Source organism: Diachasma alloeum, unplaced genomic scaffold, assembly GCF_001412515.2.
Source record: "Diachasma alloeum isolate Michigan unplaced genomic scaffold, Dall2.0 Dall_scaffold_00212, whole genome shotgun sequence".
Lineage (NCBI taxonomy): Eukaryota > Metazoa > Arthropoda > Insecta > Hymenoptera > Braconidae > Diachasma > Diachasma alloeum.
Window position 1 is genome coordinate 250,174 of NW_021680377.1, and position 9,935 is coordinate 260,108.

At 38.4% G+C, this 9,935-nt stretch overlaps 1 protein-coding gene across 1 annotated transcript in view; it reads right to left on the reverse strand.

Moving 5' to 3' along the window:
• Positions 1-9,935, reverse strand: part of LOC107036907 (hemicentin-2) — an 82,668-nt gene that overhangs the window by 53,204 nt on the left and 19,529 nt on the right. The gene's annotated exons all lie outside the window — the stretch shown is intronic.

The following is a 9,935-nucleotide window of genomic DNA, read 5'->3' on the forward strand; positions in this document are numbered from 1 at the left end:
GAGGGGGAGGGGAAGGCCGAGGCACTGAGTTATGCCGCATTCGCTTCGGGGTTCTCTCCACGCGTTGCCCAGGTAATTGCGTGTCGCACAAAACGGAGATTGCGCAACTGGTTGGCGAGGCGAAGGGTGACTCGAATGGGAGAATTTTTTTTATTATTTATTTGCAACAAATAATTTGATAATTTTGCAACAAATTGTTGTATCGTTCGCTCGAGGGAGGCGCATTGATGAGATTTTTTTTGGTGATTAACATCAGTGGAGAACAATTTTATAAGAAAGTTCAATTATCAAACATGTCAATTAATTAATCAAGTTAATTTGCGTGAGTACATCATGAATATTTAGCGTTTTTAAAACTACATTTTCACGGAATTATTTTTTTTAAACATTCGTTGTTTATAAATGAATAATTGAAAGTGTTACTTCTAGTAACTTTTAGGCATGAAATCGATTTCTAATAAGCTTCTGAATATGAATAATATTTGTTTATTCATATCAATTTCATTATATTTATTTTATTTTATTATTTTGTTTTATTCACATTCGTTTAATCATATTTATTCAAAGTTTAAATAATAAAATCATTGGAAAATGTCCGGAAACTTGGGGTTAAATTAGGCTCAAATGAAAGCTCTGCTGTTGGACTAAACAAGTAGAATATTTTCCTAAAAAAAAATACTTTTTATCAGTATTTTTGATCCCAAAAAATTGTTTACCCTTATTTTTTAAACCCTGGCCCAATTATCAGTAAAAAAATTACGGGCTCTTTTGCAACACTGCAAAGTATTTAGAAAAAAATGAGACATCATAAGTTTGCGCACGTCCCAGCGTCTTAATTAGAGTCTTAAAAAATAACTTAAATACAAAAAGCGTCTCAAAAAAGGGCACAAACCTCCCAATTGCAGCCCCTCCTTTTCCCTCTGCGGACCAAAAAATCCCTTCATCATAAAAAAAATTCCGACGTGTGTTGAATTAAACTTCCTGAATTCCCAGACCCCTCGCATTTTATTCCGACGCCACCAATTACCCCAAACCGACACACTTGCCCCTGTTCTCACCCCGCCCCCGGCTCCTTCAACCGGCCATCTCGTGCGTACAAGTCTCAGTCTAACGAGCCCCGTACTCCACCGTGGGGGTAAACGTTTTGCCTTATTTACGATGTAAAACACAACATGAGGAAAACTCGACGTATCCCAAGAACATGGAGCCCTAACTCAGCGGAGAAAGAGGCCTCAGTACCGGTCGTCATGTCGTAATTAAGGTCCCGGGTGTCGAGCAAGTGGGTGGGGGAGGTTACGGTGAGCCGTTTCTCCATAAAGGACACGTTACGTCGGCTAATGCGTCCTGCGGCTGTGCCCCAGGGAGAAATAACTTCGGTCACGTTGCTCCTAGTTTCCGCTCTTTTTTCCCTCTTACACTCTTTCCTTCACACATACACACACTGCCCCACATTTTCCACCTTTTTTTACGCCATTCTCTCTCGTCAGAGGAAAATCCATGTTTCAAAAGTTTTCTTTGCCGTTCCCTCTCATTATCTTCACTGCGACCCACTCGGATTATTATCCCCCGCTTCGTAACATTTGTCTGTCATTATTTGAGGCCGTTGCTGGAAAAGTGGCTCTTCCCACGATTTTTTTAATTTTTGGGCGAAATTTTCGCGGGACTTTCGGGGAGGTTTTATTGCGTTGGGGTTTTCACTGAAGTTTAGAGGAATTTCGGTTGTGGAAATTCAAAATTTTAGGGAGGTCAGGGGAAAATTGTAGATTTTAGGTCATTTTCCAGGAAAAGAGTTTTCATTTTCAAGGGAAAAAGACCATGAATTCAATTTAAATAAAGCCCCAATTTTTTGCAACAGGAGGACGGAAATTCAAATATTAACATGAATTTTCGAGTAAAAATTAATATTCACTGCCAAATTCCCTTGAATTTTAAGAGAATTCCTTTAAAATTCTTGGAACGCCAGGTGTTTTTTAATGAATTCCTGAAGGATCAGAGGAATCTGGAATTTATGGAGTGAATTATCTGAATTTCCCTGATGTTTCATTAATTTTCCCGGAGTAATAAAAATATATATAATTGAATAAAATAAAACAAAATGAAATCGGGCGATTCTCCTCAAGATTATCAAAAATAAATGAGAAATCATCAAAATGCAGTTAAACAAATTTTCCAATCATGAATTCCCAAAAAAATTCAGCATAATCAACACAAATGAAAAATTCCACTGAATTTCTAATGAAATCTCAAATGTCCTAATTTTCTCCCCAAATAAGTCTCCCGAGGACGAACGCCTTGAAACAGAAATTCCTTGCGATGAATAATTCGGAAAATTGTTGCATCAAGCGTCAAAATGAGTAGAAACCCACCCCCTCCCCCCTCAAGACTCTGTAATAAAGAGCAAACGCAGGGTGAGCCGAAGATTTACGAAGTTGTATTAGCATGAAAGCGAGTTTCTCGTTATTTACGGTAAAATACGAGTGCCAGGTTGACGAAAGTATTCCCCAATACTCTGACACAATTCCCCCTCCACCCGACAACCGCCGCCGACCTCTAACCCCTCAACCCCCCGACTCCCGCAGTTTCCTACGTTAATAAGCTGTTCCAATATAAAGCCGTGATTTATTTCATTGCGCTTGGAGTTTTTTCAATCCCTCCTAAGACATCGTAACTCAAACGCTCATAATCTCCTCTTCCTCCCGCCAATGTCTGTTTTTTTTCCAGTTCACACTGTTAAAGAAATTTAACTGAATTTTCCAGAAAATGACACTGAATTCAATTTAACGAAAAAATGTCTATGAAATTTCATGTTTCCCTGAAAATTCAAGGAAAATCCTGATTTTTCAGTGGAAGAATCATGAAGATTCCGAAATTTCCCTGAATTTTTAATGTAAACATGATAATTCAAATTGCTCTGAAATTTCAAAAAATTGTAAATTCAAGCAAAAATGTCCTTGAATTTTCAATTTTTTGAAATTCTAATTTCCATTAATTTTCATGGAATAATTTAACTAAAATTTCCAGAAAATGACACTGAATTCAATTTAACGGAAAAAAGTCTATGAAATTTCAAGTTTCCCGGAATATTCAAGGAAATTCCTGATTTTTCAGTGGAAGAATCATGAAGATTCCGAAATTTCCATGAATTTTCAATGTAAACATGATAATTCAATAAGAAATTGCTCTGAAATTTCAAAAAATTGAAAATTCAAGCAAAAATGTCCTTGAATTTTCAATTTTTTGAAATTCTAATTTCCATTAATTTTCATGGAATAATTTAACTAAAATTTCCAGAAAATGACACTGAATTCAATTTAACGGAAAAAAGTCTATGAAATTTCAAGTTTCCCGGAATATTCAAGGAAATTCCTGATTTTTCAGTGGAAGAATCATGAAGATTCCGAAATTTCCATGAATTTTCAATGTAAACATGATAATTCAATAAGAAATTGCTCTGAAATTTCAAAAAATTGAAAATTCAAGCAAAAATGTCCTTGAATTTTCAATTTTTTGAAATTCTAATTTCCATTAATTTTCATGGAATAATTTAACTAAAATTTCCAGAAAATGACACTGAATTCAATTTAACGAAAAAAAGTCTATGAAATGCCATGTTTCCCTGAAAATTCAAGGAAAATCCTGATTTTTCAGTGGAAGAATTATGAAGATTCCGAAATTTCCCTGAATTTTTAATGTAAACATGCTAATTCAATAAGAAATTGCTCTGAAATTTCATGGAATAATTTAACTGAAATTTAAAATTTCCATGAATTTTCCAGGAAAACCACGAATTTTCAATGGTAAAATTCCCTGAAATTTCAATGAAACCGTCACTTGTTTCATATTTCAAGACTAAAGCCTGGAAACTTCAGTGAAAATTTTTTAACAATACACTAAATAGGCTCAAGTCACGGATAAAAAAAATGGACACGACGGCGGACTCTCAATGACGGTCTATAGGGTCCAATCGATACTGTGGGATTATCGACGTACGTAACCCCCTCCTATAGGCCCTGTTGTTCCCTTCGAGGATTAACTTCTTCGACCTAAATCAATTCCGGGCCCGACAAATCCCCGTGGACTTAACGAACATGACGCTGAGTATTTCATGGGTTTGAAGGATTTCGCAGGTTCTGCTGTCGGTGAATTAAGGGGTATGTAGGGCGAAACGTGCGAGTAATTTCGGATTTTTAATTCGTGGGGGAGTAATCGTGTAATTTTTTGGTTTTTACTGTGGTGTTCAGACATCTGTTGTTTCCCGTGATTTATTAGAGGGGAGTGGGGCATAATGGGCGGGTTTTTATTGTCAGGACACAAGAAGAACTCGTGTTTGAAATTGAGGCGGTTTTATCCCTTTTTTAAAACGCTTGTGGCTTCAAATTTAAGTCTCTGTTATTGTTTCAAATAAAGATGTTGAAGTAGTGTGAATAAATTCCAGTGGAGGACATCTAAGGACTTCGGCTAATCTTTCTCGAGTGATGCAATGATTCTATTGTTTAAACTTTACAGGTATGAATTTGAATCTCAATTATAAACCGTTGGAAAATATTTTAGAAATCTGAATAAACAAATTTGAAAGTTTACTTTTGGAGGAAGATTAATGAAACAAGTAAAGAATAGCAATTTTTGAAAATTACGAGCATTTTCTATAAATAATTTATCAACCATTTTCCACCATAAAAATGGTTTGTTTGGTATCGTAATAAATTTATTACGATTTAGAACAGTTGAAAAATTTCAATTATTCATTAGTGAACAACAATTAAGTTTCGAACCTTACGATTTCTCATTCATATTTCCAAACACTTCATTTATTTCTTAGCAATCTCGACTATGTAATTAGAAAAGAGCCAATCAATTTTCACTGACAATTTTGGTTACAAAAAATAGCGCCATGAAGTAGACTTTGAAGAGACTTAAAAAACTAAAGGCAGTCGAATTATTATGATAAAATTTTTTAAAAAATTTGACATATTTATTCTCCCTTCAAACTTCGCTGCTCGCTTGAGAGATTAAGCATGCTTAACGGTAGTGAAAGAGATTTCTCCTCCGGACAGGGAATAAAGAATAAAGATGTTCAAAGAAATATGAAAAAAATTGTCGACTAAATTTAGTGCAGTAACTGTCACTGCCGATAAATTCACTGGTGTCTCGACAAAAAAACTCACCCGCGTGAAGGGAATGGGAGATGAAAAAGGCGTGAATATGAAAAAAAAAATGGAATGGAAAAGAAGTCAGGAGTGGAACTCCGTGAGATACGGTCGTAGCTTTCTCTCACTAGTTTTCAATTATTATTATTTCCTAGAAACATAAATTCCCGAGTTCTTTTGACCCAACTGTCTTCCCGCTCGCTCATAAGAAAGAAGAAACGAAGGACGATTTCTGCGCCATTTCTCCCCTCGGCGAAATTTATCGTCAAAATAATACGAAAATAGTGAGATTTCGTATAAAGAAATGGCGGAAAATGGCACCGAAAAGGATGAGAGTACACACTCGGCTGGGGCCAATATGAAAAGACGTCCGGAGTCTCGAGAAAAAAAAGAGAGAGAGAGAGAGGAAATCTGAAAGGGGGAAAAAATCATAAAAATCGTAAAGAAGATAAAACAAATCCTCCGCATCTCAGGAGCCACGGAAGGACGACGCAACACAGAAACTCACACACGGACGGGCTTTCGTGCAGCCGGCAGTTCCAGAGATGAATGAGAAATGTTGGGTGCACGTAAAAATGTCGAGTGAGTGTCATGACATCAGGCAAATATTGCGAAATATGTTAGTTCTGTAAACTCGAATGTTTTCAGCAAACATATTTTTCATAAAACTGAGGGCGACGTCGGGATATGGAAAAAGAATTCTCTCGCATTGCTGATGAATCGCTCTTCGTACCGGTTTGACAAATATTGGCTTCACTGAGACAGTTACAATTTTCAAGTTTCATTCGAAGTTTTATTTAATTTAAAGTTTATGCATTTTAGATTGAAGTTTATGTTGCACTCCATCAAATATTGTGGAACATATAGTTTTTCGGCAGAGCGAGTGTGACAAGTGAGAAGAGTTTAAAAACCTTTAATATTAATCTAGGAAAAAAACACTTTCCATTTCAGTGGTGAAGCGGTAAACCGAGTTAAGTCGATTTTGACTATTAGCCAGTTTTTGCTGAATATCTCGGAATCTAAGAGAGATAGCAAAATTTTCCTCATAACTTTTTTTATAACGCTCTATTGGCTCTACAAAAAAGGTCATGACAAAAATCTTTCTATCTCTTTTAGATTCCGAGATATTCGTCAAAAACTAGCCAATAGTAAAAATCGACTTAACCCGGTTTACCGCTTCGCTACTGATTTGTATTTTTAATTTAAAAAATCCTTGGCCATTAATTTTGTAACTCCCTTCAAATTTTGGTTCATGACGACTGTTTTCTGCGCAACCAAATTTATTGAGAAAAAATGAATGAGGTGCTTGGAAAAAAATGAGGCATCGTAAGTTTAAAACAAAAAATCTTCAGGTGATAAACCTAGAATGTCCGAGACGAAAAAATGACTTGAATTTGGGGACACAAACTTGTTTTTAAAAAAGATCGAAAACTGTCTTAATTTCATGCCCTAACGATTTTTTTAAATCAAATAAAAATCGTTATTTGAAATTTTTTATTCATTTCAAGAATATCTTTATTATAAATGAAAAAACTTGTTTATTTGCTATAAATAAAGAATTCATTTCGATCAAATAAAGACTTACTAATAGTAAAAAAAAATTATTCAGCATGAACAAAACTCTGAATAAAATTTTCAATTCAATTTGAAAAAAAAAATTCATACTTCACATAAATCATTTTTCTGGGTGCATCAATGAGTAGAAAACGGACTCCCTATCAAATCCCCAGTGGCCAATAAACCGAGAATCGAACCAACAATAAATGATTCAATTTCCCCATCAATTACCCCCGAACAAGAAAAAAATTTCAATTAACCCAAAGTGCACATAATAATTGTGTTGCGCAGTATTGTCGTGCAGCACGTGATGTTGTCCCTCCGCCCTTCACCTCAATTTTTCCATTCCCCATTTGGTTGTGGTGGTGAAGAGGAAACTCGTTAGAAATGAGCTCGTCAAACTCGCCTGTTTACATGAGTCAGTGGCCCAGCCCTCACCGGGGCGCTGGAGAGTGAGTGAATGGGTTTTGGCGCCAAGCGAGTTAGCGAGGTAGCATTAGGATGGTAGAGGTGAGTATAGTATTAACCTAGGGCGTTGAATAGCCTCCTTCTGCTCACCAGGCTTTGACTGCAACTCAACTGCATTGGACGGCCGTTGTCAGTACGGTTGCCCGTGGAACATATTAAAACGAAGTTTTCGGCTGAAGGTGAGGGTAATGGAGAAGTCAGTCAAGCTCACTACGGGTTATAGAGGAGAGTTGTGTTACCCTATCATCAGTGGCAATGGCTCTATATTTAGACCGGTGTTTACTCGGTAAATATAGAGTGGCCCGGTGGTAAAAAAGTGAATTCTCTGACGAGATGAGGTCGTTCACTTGTCGAAAAACTTTTCGGAATTTTTTGTGGGCGAAATGGGGAGGCCTGGGGGCGGACCGATATGTTGCTGTCAGTGTACCGGTTATTGACAGTGAGTGGATGACTTTGACGGGAACAAGCCACCAATTTGAAGATGACAGGATTTTCTGTGGTTCAACATGTGGGAGATTTCTCTAGCTGGGGAGACTCGAAAATAAGTTGAAGAATTCCCTAATGAGGTGGTGAAAGGAGATGGTGTCTTCACTCTGAGGGAAAGAATTAGCTCTGGAGAATATTCGATGGAGTGGAACAGATTTAGTTTAGGGAAATTAAGAAACGATTGAAGGAAATTTAATATCTTTCACAAAAATTGAATTTTTGTCTCTCAAACGAAACTAAAGTTGATGAGCGAAACAATCATCTGCTGTAGAGAGAAAAATTAGGGGATCTTGAGAGAAATTACACGCTCTGAAAAAAAAAACTCCCGACGAATTCCTCCGAGCCCCCCCACTCCCAAGGAATTCCGCGAAACGATCCCCAAATCTACAAATGAATATTTTTCATCATGACCCTGAACAACTCTAACAACACGGGTCACCTTCACCTGTTTGTTTTCATTTCAAGCAAAGGTACTTCGAAGTATCAAAACAAACAGAACAACATCGCTTCTGTTTGTAAACAATCCACTCCGTTCATGTTTTGGTTGTTTGAAATATACAGGTGTCCAATGCTAATTGAAAATAAAAACAAACAAATGAATATTTGCTCAACAACACAATCAATTTCCCTGAAGAGTAGTTCCACCTTGAAAAAAATATTTATATTTTAGAAAAAAATGGAGTCAAAAGCGAATCCAATTGTCAACTGGACGGAAAGCTCATGAATACAAATAAAATTTTCAAACTTTCCCAAAAATAATCGAGATATGCGGAGGTATATCTGGAAAAAAAAACAAAGACAATTCAGACGCGATTCCGGGGGAATATGTAGGCAGAGAATATTAAGGAGCATCGAGGGAGTGATTCGTCATTTCTGATAACTCCTCCCCCTCCACTTTTGACACTGCGAAAAGCCACGCGAAACCCTCGGGTGTCCCATCACATCCCTCCGGTCTCCAGCGCCGGTCTAGAGGCCTTTCAGCCTTATTTAGGCCCCTGCCAGTTATCTGCCTAGTGTCTACTGGTATCACGGGGATTGTGCCCCTCCCCTGCCCATCGCTCTCACGTCCGACGTTGCGACTTATCGCAAGCCCCAGGAAGCAGAACGTAGTTCTGCAACTGTTGAGGAGAAGCGTTTTGTTTCGCCAAGTGAGGACATTGTGTTCGATCGAAACTGCGATTGGAGATGTTCAAAGTTTTCTCTAGTGTACACAGTTGGAAAAAAAATGGAATTTCATGGTCGCACGAAGAGAAATTCAATTCATGCACGAAAAAGAAATTTACGATAAAAATTAGACCTCCAGAGGGCGAAACGTGGGACGAAGGTTAGTTTAATCGCAAAAATTAGACTCCCAATTCTAATTTTTCCGTCAAAACTTGACCTAAAAAGTGGTTGAATGTCATTTCGTCCCACGTTTGGCCCTCTGGAGGTCTAATTTTTATCGAAAATTTCTTTCCGTGTGTTCAGGGAAAAATGGAACTGAAATTTACACATCTCAATTTTCCCCGAACTTCTGAATTTCCAATTCCGAAATTCCTTGAAATATCAGTGATAATGAAATTCGATGAAAACTTCCAAAAAGCCAAAAATTGTCAACTTTTTAACAACTGAAAAAATCCCCCCTGTTCTTATTTTACAAACCTCGCTAACTACCGTGCTGCCTGAACCCAGAAACTTTTTGTTCACCGCGCCCCCCGTAAATGCCGCCCAACTACTGAACCCCGCGATATTCATGGCACGCATCAACCATAAATAGCGGTGGATACCAAATGGGTTGAGAGTCCGTCCATTGGGTGGCTTTACAAAGTTCTTCTCGATATTGCGTTATCACTCTCCCGCGAGCTCGTTCGGCCTGAATAAAATGAGTTGCCCCCCTTCCCCCCGGCCCCCTCCACAAACCGCGAGAGACTGAACAAGTGAAAGAAGAAAACGTCTCCTCCTGGCTCAGTCGCTCTCCCTCTCTCTTGCACCCACTCGAGAGCCCAATGAGAGATCGGAGAAAGATTACCACACGTACAGCCGGCACGCCATCCCCCTCCCCCATAACATACTGTCTCAGATCCAATATGTGTTCACCCTGCAACCACCACCACTGCATATTATCCCTCCCACTCTGCCTCATTGCGCCTCTTGAGGCATACTCGATGCACACAAGGACCGGTTGAGGTGTGCAAGGTTATAAATTGCTCTCTAACCTATTCCGCACACTGCTACACTCCCCCCCCCCCCCCCCCCCCCCCCCCCCCCCCCCCCCCCCCCCCCCCCCCCCCCCCCCCC